The sequence below is a fragment of the Sturnira hondurensis genome, unplaced genomic scaffold (assembly GCF_014824575.4).
Source record: "Sturnira hondurensis isolate 20B ecotype Veracruz unplaced genomic scaffold, ASM1482457v3 Scaffold0013515, whole genome shotgun sequence".
NCBI classification, from domain to species: domain Eukaryota; kingdom Metazoa; phylum Chordata; class Mammalia; order Chiroptera; family Phyllostomidae; genus Sturnira; species Sturnira hondurensis.
This window is the reverse complement of record NW_028086146.1, coordinates 5,559,268-5,574,480: the sequence shown is the minus strand read 5'-3', so window position 1 is coordinate 5,574,480 and position 15,213 is coordinate 5,559,268. Positions and strand designations below refer to the sequence as shown.

Here is a 15,213-nt window from a genome sequence, read left to right as displayed (position 1 = left end):
CTCTTTCTTCAAGTGCTCAGTGTTCATTGCTAACTCCTAATTTATTTTTTTAACCAACACCGGTACTGTGATATTTGAAAATGTGATTATAGAGAATATGACATATGAGAGTCTTTTCACAAAAATAACTGATCACTTTAAAAAAGAAAAAAAATACAATTTCATCCCTGAAAGGTAAAATTTGGATAAATTTTCATTAAAAATCATGTAAAAAATTGTCAGTAACTTACATTTCTTCCTTTAAAAATTTTTATAATCAATGAAATGGGTTAGTTAGTGACTTTGAAACACTTATCATTTTAATAGGAAGCATTTGGCACATTTTATAAGATTGCTACAATCATTGTTATTTACATCATGATATGCCTGATGTTTCTGCCAGAGATCCCGCTGGGACCCCTGCCCTCTGGACATCTGATTAAATGCCTCTGCATCCCATTTCCATGGCCTGTGACAGTCCAAAGACCTCCCCGTGATTTCCAGGTGTTTCTGGGACTTACACTATTTTCTTTGCTTCTGTGCTCCAAGATCCTGGTATGATATCGAGGGTCTGCTCCAAATGAATCAGGTAGGAGGCCCTAGTTGCTTCACTGGTTTCTAAAACAAAACAAAACACCACTCATTCTAAATATTTCACAAGTGAAATAACCCTACTAAGGGTTTGGACGTTCACAGAATAGGGCTACAGGAGAATCACATGAACTCCCGCTGTCAGTCCAATGCCTGTCTGGAACAAGTGTAACCTTATTCCTCCTTCCTTGAACACTCCAAACCACTCACCCCAAGGCTCCCTGCTCTCACTTTCTGCTCCTGGGCACTTGTCAGGGCATTTTCTTACTATCTGCTTTCTAGGAGAAAATCTGGTGTCAACTAGATTGATACTAACAAAATTTAGTATCAAATTTTGATACTAAATACTGTTAGTATCAAACAGTATTTGCTCGCTTTACATTTGTAATTCACCTTGTTCAATGTCTAAACCACAGTAAGTATAAATAAAATAGATTACTAACAGTTTACTTCTTCTGACTTTTCTTTATGATATCTGGGTGAATCATAAATTAGAGCTGAGGCTGAGGCTGGGTGACCAAAGCAGAGGGCCAGATCTGGCCATGCCTATTGGTTATCTTTTTTTTTGTTTGTTTGTTTTTGGTCTAAGGCTGGTTTCACACTCACTCTAAGTAGTTGCAACAGAGACCATGAGTCCACCAAACTGACACTATTTATGATCTGCTCTTTCACAGGGAAAGTTCATCCTGGTTTAGGCAACTCTCCTACACATACTTACCTATACCTAGAGCTTTACTGCTCACAGCATCTCACACACATTAATAATCTTGATCTTCTAGCACCTCTGAAATACCTATTCCCCTCATACAGCAGATGACACAATGGGAAAGTGACTAGTCCAAGGTCTTAGAAGTAGTATGGGAAAGAGCTGGGATCAGTAACAGCTGACCTATCCGTCCACCCCAGAGGATACCCTCTGGAGGGGAGGGAGAAATCTGCCATGGAAGGGGACCCACCTACCTTTGTGCCCTGATGGTTGAGCAGGGACCATTGCTGCCTGGCTCTGTTCCATTCACTTCTGAATCCTTGAGGTAAATCTGGCCACTTGGTTCCCCTCTCCTAGTCTGTCAGGGGGTAGGAGATTCTAAAGTGGAAACGTAACAACTGCAGATTAATTCTTCTTAACTCTGCACTTATCTGGAGTAAAATTAGAAGGCATGGAAACTCCCCAGAGTCGAAGAGCTAGATGTGGATGCATAGGCACCTCAGAGCCCAGCTGCCACCTTGGCTTGGTTTTGCCCTTGGTCGAGATTGTGGACTTGGCCTTCTCACTCTGAGTTCAGTGCTCTTTACAGTGTAGTAAGCAGACTGTTGAATAATGATAGCACAAATGAATAATTATGATTCCATTAGGAAACACAAAAGAAGGGATGAAATTCCATGTTGGCTTCCAAATGCAGCTATCACCAATTCTTTCCCTCACTATAGGCGCATGCTGCTCCTGAATTCAAGTGGTGGCCATGGTCTAATTTCTTTCCCCTGGAATCTGGGTGACCCCAGGGACAGGTTTGAGGTGGAAGTGCCCTGTTGGGACTTCTCTCACTAGGTTATAAGAAGTCGGCAGTCTTGCCGGGCCTCTTGGGAGACTCATTTCCTTTCAGAACTTAGCTACCATTCTGTGAGACACAAAAGCCCTGTAGACAGACCATGGGCAAGTGTTCTAGACAAGGCCCAGCTCAGCTCTCAGCCACAAGCCAGCATCAACCTCCGGCCATGTGAGTACGCCATCAGCTTGCCCACGGGAGCCTTCAGACAACTTTGTGAGAAATTGCAAGCAAGAAGCACCCAGACAACCCATGAAACTGTGTAAGTTAATACCTTGTTTCAAGCCACTGCATTTTGGCATACATCTATGCAGCTATAGATAACCAAATGAAAGTTTGGAAACAAAAAGATAATTTCATTATAGGTGAGAAAAATGAACATATTTTGTAACACCAGTCAAACCAACCAAGGAACCTACTGGACAACTACAATCAGAAAAAAGAATCCCCTAAGTTAGTGTGACCAAACGAAGTTGCAGACTCCTTTTGCCTCTTTACTCTTGTTGGGAAGAGGAGGGGAGAGAATACAGGTATAGGGAATGAGATGTATGCAGGTGGGAAGAGGTTATTTTAGCCTAATAATGCCTCAAGTTTGTGTTCTCTGTCAGCAAGAGAAACTTGTCTCTTGTAGGTACTTCAGGCACAAGTCTGATCCCACTCCTTGGGAAAATTCAAGAGGCAAGGAACATTTCAAAAAGCCTGCACAGGATAAAACCAGGAATGAGCATCTCCAAGGCTTTGAGTTAGAGAAGTGGGGCCCCGGTTGATGGAAAGACTAAGGGGTTGGTGAAGAGAAGAATGTTGGAGAGCCTCCAGGAACTGGACGGTTTCCATCACATGCTGCTAGTGCATGCCCTGAACGGCAGTCTTATGGGAAGAAGGAAGCAATGGTTTGCTCTGTCTGCTGCTCTTCAGTGAATTCCCAACTGCCTAATAAAATAAGACTGTCTGTGTTCCTCATAGTGAATTGTGTCTGTGCTCTAAGATCTCATTAGGGTCTGGATTTTTAATGAGCTCATTTTCCTCCGCCCTTCCTCCATCCCCCTCCAAAAAGAGTGGTTATCTTGTGGGGTAAGGAGTGACTGAAAATGTTTGCCTCCAACCTTAGAAGAAACAAGAAAGCCCCAACATTGTGTTTCTTGAGTTTTGAAAGGGCTGTGTGCGTGCGTGTGTTCAAGAACTGGGTCAGTTCTCTGGAACTGTAAATTTTAGTCTTTCCGTCTCGGACATCTCCCACCTCCCACCCTTGGTAAAAGGTTTGTTGCTTTTACTTTCTCTTTCTCCTTCCCTCTTAGTGCTGGGTGTCCCAGTATCCCATTAACCCATCCACTTCTACTCTGCATGCTTCTCTACCTGGCTCAGCACAAGAAAGCTGACTAAAAAGACCTTATCTATTGACTCTGCCCTCAAGCTCTGTTGATTTCAGCCGAGGGGGAGCCATGGAGAAAGATGGAAAAGAGGGATAGAAGTGAGATTAGGATAATTATCCCCCTGGCTTTCTCTCCAAAGTGTCCCTTATCTGAAGGTCTGAGCTGCTCTCTGGACAGCCTTCTCTGCATGACTCATTTTGGGTTCCAATAACCGCTCCTTCCCCTCCTCTCTTGGACCCAAGACTGGTAACAGCTGTGTTTTTATTAGTCCAGGGTGTTGGACTAACCCTTGTGGCTTCCCCAGAAACTCTGTAAATAGTCTCTTTATTAAATTCTCCTGGAATGGTCCTAATGTGAGCATGCCATCTATTTCCTGCTGGGAACCTCTCTGATATACTAGTCCACCCTATTGGTCATTTACATCTTCACATAAATTTAGTTCAAGACTTTCCTCTCACTTGGCTATTTGTAACTTAAAGTCCAACCATGGCACCAAAAGAGCTTTAGTCTCCAGGACTTTTATGGATAAGCAATCTGGTGGAGTTTGTATTGGTGGGGAAGGAAAGGGCAAAAAATTAAATCTGCCCCTCATGAATCACAGACAAAGAAAGCCTTCCACTTATTTGAACACTAATTTTACGTAATACCCTGCCCTTTACCTCCGGTAAAACATTAGCTCAGCCAGCTGATGGCTGAGTGAGGAGGGAGAGTTGGTGCCCTTCTTCCTTGTAGATTGGGACGCGAGATGAAGGCATGGAGACGCGAGGGCTGGAAGACGGCTGGCGGCCAGTGGGGACACACCAACACAACCCTTTTCTAATCAGAGGTTGTGCTAAGACTAACCAGGACTACACACCTAGCTTCTTAAAGGGTGAAACACAGGTTTTCAATGTTATTTCTGCCTTGTCTGTTGTGATTTTGTTAGTTTTAAAACTACCGTGTCCTCAAAAAATGTGGGTGATGTTGGCAATGTTGTTAAAAGTCTCCTGAGTAATTTCTGGCTTTTAAATTGAAGATGTCTTCAGCAGTAAACAGGAGAGAGAGATATCTAATCATATTGATTACCGTCCCTCCTAAGCCTCCGGGGGCCTCTCTATTGCTCAAGATGTAATATCCAAACCTTGACCTGGAATTCCAAGTCCCATACTTTGGAACAAGGTTTCCTTTTCAGCCTCTTTTCTATTTCTAGCCTCTCTTCTATTTCTTGTCTCATTATTTCTCCATGCAGATTAATCTTTAGCCAAATCAATCGACTTCTTTATTTCGAAGCATGCTCTACAAGTGCCCACCCTGTGTGCGGCTCACCTCAGGGCCTTTGCTCAGCTTTTTTTATGCCAGTGAAAATCCCTTCCCTTACACTGGAGAGTGAACTCTTGGAGGTAAGGGCGCTGGATTTCATTTTGTGGGTCTCTCCTACCTTGCTCATTCTAAGTATCCTCAAAAGAATGTGTGAAATAAATTAGAGTAGCTAATACAAATGGCAACTTCTCAGGAACTGTTTCTAATTTTCTTTGCTTAAGAAAAACAAAGTTGAGGCTCAGAGATGAGAGTGGTAGACAGCCAGCTTTCTGTATTGTAGGACAATTCTCAACTCTTCAGTCAATCCACCTTGACCTTTCCATTAGACCACATTCATGCACAACTATGAGGGTAGGAATTAAGTCTGGATTAAAAATGACTCTTCAGTATTTCTATTTGCCTGTTAAGTGCTCCATAAATGCAGATTCCATCGAGGATTGATAATTTGTAAACTTTTCAAGGTGCTGGGGGGCGGGGGCAATTTTTTTGAAATTTTATTTATTTTTAGAGGGGAAGGGAGGGAAACAGAGAGGGAGAGAAACATCAATGTGTGTGTGCCTCTTGCACATCTCCTACTGGGGACCTGGCCCACAACCCAGGCATGTGCCCTGTGAATCGAACTGGCGACCCTTTGCTTTGCAGGCTGGCACGCAATCCACTGAGCCACACCAGCCAGGGCCAGGGAGGAGACAATGTTTTTAATGGTTTCTCCATATTTATCTGGGTAAAGAGGTTAAGAAACTTGCATCTAGAGGAAAGCCAGGACTTACAGAGATAAAGTTGAAAGTTTAATTTTTTTATTGTAAAATGTACTATTCTGGTGTTTGATATTCCAAAGAGATTGCTTCAGCAATAAGTTAAGGTTAGATGTGGCCCAGTGCCTAGCAAAGTCTTGTGGGAAGCCAAAGGAAGGCCATGGGTGAAGCAGTGCAGAAAATGTTACTTCCAAATTTTAGTTGTTCCCCAAAGATAGGCCCCAGCTCTAACATTTACCCTGTGCTTTATAATGGCATTTGGGGAATCATTAAAAACTTTTGGTGTCACTGTTTTAATTAAGAGTGAAAGTTCTACATGGGCCAGGCATGCTGGGGCTCCGTCAGTAGTGGCCACTGGGGAGAAATGGAATGTCAAGTAAATGCTGGCTCTGGCTGACGGCCACTGCGTCCCCAAACCCCTTACTTAAAGCATGTCTCGAAAGGATACTTCATCTAGCAAGGAGAGTGATGTTGGCACACTAAAGTGGAATGTTAGGGGTTCTCTCTAAATCTAGTTCCATACCTGTACTAGTATCTATACTACTGGTGTCCACTGAATACATACAAACAATAAAACAGATCAAATGTTTTGATAAAGCTTGCCGAAGTGTTGTGAAATTGAATGTGTGAAAAGCTAGGTTTAAATCTTAAAATATGGCTTTAGGACAGTGTCTGCCACATTTAGAGCCTTAATTTTTAAGCTTCATTCTTAGTATCTTGCTTATGTGAGATGCATGAATTGGCAATCAGTGAGGTCATACAGTGTGATTATCACTGTATCTACTTTCGAGATTGTGCAGTATATTGTTTTGTTGACTAGCCACAACAGCATTTTGAAAAAATACTTTCTTTAGGTTACTCTACTTTATGATGAACAGAGCAGCCCTTTTCAAATTCCTCATTTACTATAAGACACAATTGCTGAATGAGCGTATTCTGTAACCTAACTACATTCTTTGACTTTGGAGGGGATCCAGGGATATTTAAGAACAGTGCAGTCTCACTATAATAAAACACTGTATGTGAAACAGTTCCCAATAACTGCTTACGTTAGAATGTTATGTAGTTAGCCGTTACTACTCTACCCAGGGTACACTATATCAGAGAAAACACTAAACTTTAACTATTTCCTCCTTGGGGAATCTGAGAAACCACTTTGCACAGATTAACGTGTTATGTATTCCATGCTCTGTAACAATGGCACTCGAACACAGATTTTTGTACACTTACCCTTTGTAGATAGTGATGTCCACAGAAACAGCCATCGACAAATATAGGCATGTTATGGTTTTATACATATTTAGAGAACCATGAAGCATGCTTTAAAAAAAATAAAAATAATAATTTGCGTACAACTTGCATGGCCCAGCAGTACCATGGTCAGGAAATACCTCTTGGGCTGCAGACACTAGTGTGTTAATGCCTTTGATTACTTTCATATGGTACTCTTGGAATTGTTGAAACACAGCTGCCACACATCAGAAGGTACTAGAAACAATCTGTTGGACAATGTAGCAAAATGCCAGTAAATGAATTTCAGAAGTACCCCATGCTAGTTACTAGGGGACAATTTACATAAAAAAGAAAAAATAGGAAACATTTTAAAAGTGACCAACTTATCAGGAAATACCCCCCAAAGTCATTGGATAGCTACTCTGTTGTAGCTCTGGTGAATGTATCTATCCCCAATATTGATTAATATAGATTTTACCCTCAAGATAATTTTGTTTGGCAAGCCAGTTTTGGAGGACTAATTATTATTACAAGGTAGAAAAATCACCTTGCTAGATGATACACATCTGAAGGACTGCATTGGTTTCTGTCCCTAGCTTTTAAGTGTTGTAGTACTTCACCTGACACAGCAGCCACCTATTCTATCCTTAAAACTTTCCCATGACAATGATTCAGCAATGTGTCTTGGAAGCTCACTTTGTGTCAAACTAGCCACCTAAAAGGACTTGGGAGACAACAGATGTAACCCCTTTGTGTGCGCAAAGTTACTAAAATACAAGAGAGAGTCTTGAATTCTGTCTGTAACAGAGTCTCCAGTTACAAGTATTGTAAAAGTAGGCACTATTTTGCAGATCTGAGTTTTCCATAGAATATACAGATGGTTTTAGTGTTGCTAATGTACTGAAAGGTTAGCCTATATATTGCCAGTGGATGAAAAATTCTCATTATGTGCTGTATTAACAGCACTGGTTAGAAAGGGCAAATTCAGAACAGTAGAGACATCTGACTCTATAGCAAAATGAGAATTAAAAATACTGATGTGTGAAGAAAGTATATGAAAATGTCAAAGACATGAGTTTGAAAATGATCTTTCAATACATAAACAAGTCAAGACTGTATCCTAAGTTTGAGACAGAAGTTTACCTGGTCCTCATTTACCTGAAAAATAAATAAGGTAAAGGGTCTAGAGACATTATTTTTTATGTTTACCTATTGTGAATAATTATCCCAATTGCAATATCCCAATTATCCCAATTGAAATATCACAATGTCAATTGGGAAATTGACAATGAATATTTCAAATTAATTGATGCAACAAATTTATAAGGAGCACTTATTATGTGCCAGGCAGTAACATGCTAGGAAATGCAGCTGGGAATAACATAGACCAATGCCCTGGAGTTTTTGGTACTACATTTTGTTGGAGATAGACAGGAAATAGACAAGAAACTTCAAAAAAATCAAACAAGATAACGTCAGCTAATGATATGTGTCATTAAAAACATGAGACTAACCACGGCTGGTGTGGCTCAGTTGGTTAGAGCATTGTCCTGCAGGCTAAAGGGTCATGGGTTCGATTCCTAATCAGGGCACATGCCCAGGTTCGATCCCCAGTTGGAATGTGTACAGGAGGCAACTAAGTAGATGTTACTCTCACGTATTGATGTTTCTCTTTTTCCCTTTCTCTCTCTAAAAAGCAATGGAAAAATGTCCTTGGGTAAGGATTATAAAAGAAAAAATGTATATAATCTCATATCTGATAACTATTACCAGTATGAGGCCTATCACTTATTAAAAGAACATAGAACTATATAATGTGAGAGAGTGTCCGTGAGGGGGAAGTGGGCCAAGAACCTGTATGGGCAGAGAAAGCCTCTCTGAGGAAGAGGAGTGTAAGTCAAGATCTGATTGACAAGGAGCTAACTTTGCAAAGCTTTGACGGAGAGCATTCTAGAGAGAGGGAACAGCATGTGCAAAGACTCTCAGGTAAGTGCAAGTGTGGCATATTCAGTGGGCAGATAAGGCCAATGAGAAGTGAGGCCTGATTGCAATGGCAAGAATGATGCAATTTTTTAAGCAGTCTGCATATCCCTAGATTTCAGAGCTTGAGCTCAAAAAGGAAGCCTTTTTAAGAAATTGAAAATCATCTCTGACTATGGATATAATCTTGGTTTTTACCTGTTCTCCCAATTGTCAGAGAAACATGTGTTTCCTCAGAAGACTTAATCACTTGGATTTTGCTGACTTTTTTCATGCTTGTGAGTGCTGGACATCAGGCCTTCATGAAGTCCCCACCTCGCCACCCAGTCATCTCCAAAGATCCCCAGTGGCAGGGCACAGACGCTACAAGTAAATCCATCCCTTACTGTGGGGCTTTCTGATCATCCTTCTCCTTCTGTCACAGCTGCTTCAGCGAGTACTGCCCCGTCTGCTGGCTCCACTGAGACCCAGGCTGGGTCACCTCTGCTGGGAATGGCTCCTTTCACTGCCAAGGACAGCACCAACACTTTCACAGGGCACCGAGGATTCCCCAGCTCCACAATCTCCCCAAACCCACCCAGCCCCAGGCGCCCGCATTGTATGGGATTTCTACAAACTAGGGGAGAATGCCTCCTTTGTGACACTGCCCTTATACAGGCTCAAAAACATAGCTACCTATGAGTACTGTCTTATAATGTAGTGACAGTCCTTGCTGTTTCTACTGACAGTGCCACGGATTCCCCTTCCCCCATTTCCCACCTTCAGACTCACATGGCATGAGTGCAAGGGGTTCTGGCCAGGAGACAAAATGCAATGCGGTCATCACTCTGCTCTCAGAGCTGTTCTCCTCCAACAGGGAGCATGCTTGGTGCCCAGCACTCTGTTGCTCTGAGTCAGCAATGTGCAACCGGTGAGCTGCAGGAATTTTTAAGACACGCAATACCTGACTACTCAGTCAGGGGCACTGACCCCTTTTCCCTCAGATCGTCAAATTAAAAAAAAAAAAGACAACAGCCAACACAATAACAGCCATTCAGTGTGAATGAATCAAAATTAAACCTATTTTTAGTCAGATTGGCAAAAATATATTTTTTTGTTGTGCCACAGAAGTTTAGTAATTAGTTTATGTGTGCCATGAGGTGAAAAAGGTTGAAAATCGCTGCCCTAAATAGACTTTATTGTTGGAGTTATGCAGATACAAGTTTGATAGTCCATTCTTTCTCATTTTCCCATATGTCCAGATAAGGTAGATCCCCAAAATAGACATTCTCTAATTGCTACTCCCTGTGCAGCTACATCCTCAGTCAAAGTCCCTGCCTCCACCTGGGTTTGCCAGTAGCTGGTGAGGTGGAGCCCAGTGGTACATGAGGCTGCGCCCTGCTTAGATGCCTGGAGCAGCTTACGGGATGCAGGACACCAGCGGATTTCCTGGCCTCTCTTGTGAGGAGATGATCTCCACCAATTCCAGGATCCCTTCTAGGCCTGAAATGATTTTTCTCAGGCATGGACAGTACACTTTCTGGTTCTAAAAAGTTCTTTTTAGGGCCTTTTGTGTCCTTTATGATTGGCAGCTGTTTGGGCCTGCAAAGCCCTGCTGCATACACTGTCTGGCCAGATGGAAGCTCCGATTCCCCAGGCTATTGCTCCGCCACAGCAGCACATTCTTTATTTCAGTTCAAGTGAAACTCTGGCTCATACCCTCAAAAGCACATCCTTTCCAGGTTCATTCCTGGTTCTCCCCACAGGGTGCACCCAATGAACTCCCACTCTCATACCATGCCATGTTCCGATGGGCTACCCCAGAGAGCTGGGCATTTTGTGCAATGCACAAATGAACGAGGGATTAAGGGCCCGTGTTCTGCTTGTCAAGCTGTGCCCCCAGTAAGGGGCTGTCGGCCCGAGAAAGGTGTGTCTGCTTTGTAACTTGGCCATCCATAGAGGCTGCCTTTTATGTAATTTGCATAAAGGCACTCCTTGTGCTGCCCTGACTGGAGTTGGTAGGAGTGGCTCATTTCTCCATCCTAATTATGTCCTCTGGGAGTCCCAACAGTCTCACCAAATCACAGAGAGAAGACAGATCATCCCCATGTCTCTTAAAAGGACATGTCATTCAAGGAGCTAGGGTGTGCTCCTGCTTCAAATATCTAAGGTGTTGGATTCTCCAATGAAAGAGTTCTTCACGCTGGCACCTCAACCCACACAGAAAGTGGGCACTCTTGCAGCATCACAATTAAAAGGGTGAGTGTTTGAATGTGTCTCCAGAAGCTCTACCGAAGTTAGCAACATAGCTTGCTTTCTCTTTGAGGAAATAACCCAACGGCTACCACATTTCACAAACATCTCTGTGCACCTCCATGGCACCAACAGACTAGCAGCTGGGCAGTGGGTGAGAATGTGCTCCGGGCTTTGTGCTGATAGTGTCTGCACAAGGAGTCTCCCAACAGGACAGGAAAAGGGGCAACTCCTTCTTACAAGCTCCTGTCACCACCCACTAATGTAAAACTCTAGGCCTCTGCAAGTTCGTTCTGTGTTCTGTGTCAGTTCCCACGCATCAGCCTTGTTTTGTGCATATGATAGGGCTCCCCAGTTCTGTGCTTGGTGTGAGAGCCACGTCTGATGTTACCTCTACCTCTTCCACTGGATATTGACACATCTGTCCACCCCAGTCACCTTACCGGGGGGACTACAGCGTCTGATGGGCCCAGCTGCTGTTTTGGCAGGCTACCACTGCTGCTCGCATCAGAACTGAGACACAGGGTGGGAGACTAGGCCAGGAGCTAATCCAAGTGACAGATGCTCTGATGTATTCATAATCACCCCTCCCTGGCTCTGTTCCTGACCGAGCCTGTGCTTAGTTCTCTTTTCCATTCGAATGGAATCTGCCTGGGAAGCTCCTTAGCTCATCATACAAATTGACTTATGGCAGGCCCACCTTGCCTGTCTGCCAGACTCACAGAGCTCCCTCCTCCCTCCGCTTGTACATATATTTTCCAAGTCTGAGTAGGTCAGTTGTTCATTTTTTTTAATTTGCCATCACTCTGTCCAGTTGTCTTATAAGAGAATTTGAAATACGCAAGCTCCTTGGCAACCTCTTAAGTGACAAAATACATTAATGACAGATCCAGCCAGCTCTTTACTCTCTTCCAAGTTCTATTAATGTAGTAATGTTTCAAAGGTTATAATTAGGATTAATTTGTTTGGTGGTTAATGAGGTCAACCTGCATTAAGAATGTGTAGTAAAAAGTTAGTGTACTTCATTTGTATTCAAGAATATGTGTAGTAGATGAGAGTAAAATATTTGGATTTAAATGTAAGTGTAATTGTTTCAAGAGGCTAAACCCCATTCATTAGGTGCATGTACCACTATTCTAAATTGGGTATGTGGTACAGGTGCATATCTGTGGGTTTGTGTGCATAAGCTTCAGAGACCTTTAACCACCTCCTCTAAAAATAGTAATGCATTCTGAGGTTTTCTAGGTTAGAGAACTGCTAAATGGAGGAGGTGATATGTAAGGGTTCGATGCTTATGTTATTGATGAACAGATTTAATGGACTGATAGGTAACTCAGGGTTAGAGCAATTGCTGCCAATATTTTCAAAACTATTATTTATCCAACTCCCAAATTGTTGCAAATTTGAGCAAATTTAAAAGTTTTACTCTCGGTTTGTAAAACAGATGCCCAGTGATATGTTGGTAAATGTTACACAAGCGACTGTCCAGGAAGGGGGCGGGGGAAGGGCTGCTTTGTAGCCTGGGTCTATTTCTGTGGTGTAAGTACTCCCATGGTCTGGAATTTCAAGCTGCCAACACGACGTCATTGAACATGGACTCAGGAGGACAAACGCAGGAGCACGTCATTTTGTGGTATTTAAACCACACAGACAGCATAGGTGTCAGTAACCTCAAAAGCAGAGATATGAGTAAAATGTAGTAAATGAACAAGGGAGTGATGGATTTCAACTATTTTTACCTTTGTTTTTAGCGCAGGTTATTTGATTATGAGTTGATTCAATTTTAAAAATGGCTGTATTTAAGAAGCAGCTCAAACATTCTGAACATTTCACAGTCACCTCGTGAGAGCCAGCGCGATCTGACTACAGCACAGCAGCACACGCACCCACCGCTCAGGGGGCTGGGAGCCCACTTTGGAAAGTGCAGGGCACAGCAGATGGAGCTGGAGAGCATTGTGCCAAGTGACGTAAGTCAGGTGGTTAAAGACAAATACCCTTTGATCTCACCTATAAGCAGACCCTAATCAACAAAACAAACAAGCCAGCAAAATAGAACCAGAGACATTGAAATTGAGAACAAACTGACAAAAAAAATGAAAAAGAAAGTGCAGGGCACAGAGGGCGGCTCACACAGCTTCGTGCCGCCACCCCTGACAGGCACAGGTACCCCATCACCTGAGGATATGTCGGAGTGGCCTTTTGTTATAATACAATCTCAATTAACTAGAATATTAAAATATATTAAATATATATTTTAAAATTATAATTAAAAATATCTCAGTAAACCAGATTTTACTTTTTTATTTTTTAGAAAGGGAAACAAGTTATTAGGTTGAATTAGTGTTTGCTTCAAAAGGATTCTAAGGCATTACAGAGGTGGGCACAAGTAGGTTTATAGTTGTTGGTATGGAAAATAATACAATAATTCACAAATAAGTACACAAGAATGAATTCTGTTTCATGTACTCACCACTAAAACCCTATTTTTGTCCACCCCTGTATATGAACTCATTTAAAAAACCTCTTTAACCCCCAAACAGCTTAGAGGTTGACGCTATAAACTTCTTGTGTCCCGTAAAAGGACAAACAAACAAGCACCATGAAGTACAGAGGAAGGTGAAGAGCAAACCTCAGTGGGGGACGTTGCCCGCACAGCACGTCTAGACCAGCAGCTTCGTCCTGTCCTGTCCTGCTGGACTGGGAACGGTCAGTTCCAGGTGGCCGGCCTCTGTTGCCAGCAAACAGATGGGCCTGGCATCTGCCCTGAGGGGCTCGGCCCAAACAGATGTATGTGTGCTCAGCAGAGGCTTGCGCATGCCTTCCCTCAGGAATTCGAACTGCAAGAAAGGAAGAATTTCAGTTAGTAATGCAAGTGGAAGCCGAAACAAGGTCATGAGGTAGCACCTGGGCCAGAAACGCTGTACGGAGAAATCACGAGTAAGCAGAAGACAACGGTGATGTGCCGAGCAAAGATGCGGGCACGTTATAAAGGAGTAGCTGGTCCCAGTTGACCTAAATCCTGGTCAGCTGGCCAGTTCCAGAACACGTATAAGTAATCCTTTTAATAAACCAAGGTAAGAACTAACAAAGAGTGAGAGAACACCTAAAGTAAGTGCTCATTATATCATAGGTGGAATCGTGATGATATACAAAGAGGCATGAATTTAGTCCCAGTATTAAGTTTTTGCTAAAATTTGTTCTGAACATCCTTATGAACCCTGAAGTGAAGAATGGACAAATGGTCTCAGCAAAAACTTCAGAAATGAGGCAGAAATGCTTTATAAGGCCATTTCTTAGATTAATTCTGAACTGTAACAGCCTCATTAATTAAATAATTCAGAGAAGACATTTTACTGGGAGCTAAGTATTCAAGCTGCAGGTATATAGTTTCCTGAGAATTTAACCTGAAATATACATGTTAGAGAATCTTTCATTATCCTGTAAATATCAGATATGAAAGGCAGCTGTATGACAAAATTATAGGTCAAATTTTCTGTTTCTAACACTATTGATAGTCCAACGACCATTCCATGCAATCGTGGTTGGTTTTCTGGTGATAAATCTAGGCAAGGTACTACCTTCAAACATAAAAACATCAAAAAAGTAACATTTCCATGAATTTCTGTAACATGGAAGGTCCGTTGGTTCACTGTCTTCCATCTGAGCCTCTTCACTTTAGGAGACGGGCTGACATCATGATCCCATTTTCCCGATGAGAACACTGAGGCCTGGAGAGGAGGAGCCTACTTCTCCTTGTACAGCCAGAGCACATGGGATCTGGCACCTCCACCCCAGGAAGGGTAAGAGTGACAGGCCAGGTTTACCTGCCATGCTCATAACAGCACACCTGGCCTTCCTGTGCCAGGTGCTGTTATAAGCATGTATTACTCCCATTTTATGAATGATGAAGCTGGGAACTCCACTAAGTTACTAACAATTGAAGAGATAAAATTGTAAACTTGTGATTTTTAAATGCACAGGCTTTTGGGAGGGCTTTGAGTGAGGTGGTTACTGAGAGCGGAGTCAAGGCTGGAAAGTAAAGAAAGCTAGTTACATAGGGCCTGTGGGCAGAACATCAAGGTGAGTTAGTTCAAGCAGGGACAGGAAGTCATAGGGGTATGTTATCAAGCAGAGGTGGGCCAGTTAGGAACTACTAGAGAATCAGAAACTGCCATTTTCCAGACTGAGAAAACAAGTGAGAAAAAATAGAATTTCTATGACCAATGACAC

The 15,213-nt window shown here is 42.6% G+C and overlaps 1 long non-coding RNA gene across 1 annotated transcript; it reads right to left on the bottom strand.

Moving 5' to 3' along the window:
• Positions 1–272: 272 nt before the first annotated feature.
• LOC118997848 (uncharacterized) lies at positions 273–13,971 on the bottom strand. Its single transcript, XR_005068734.1, has 4 exons — positions 13,613–13,971; positions 9,138–9,256; positions 1,531–1,654; positions 273–597 (listed from the first exon to the last, which is right to left on the bottom strand). It is a non-coding gene; the product is annotated as an uncharacterized LOC118997848 (long non-coding RNA).
• Positions 13,972–15,213: the final 1,242 nt, after the last annotated feature.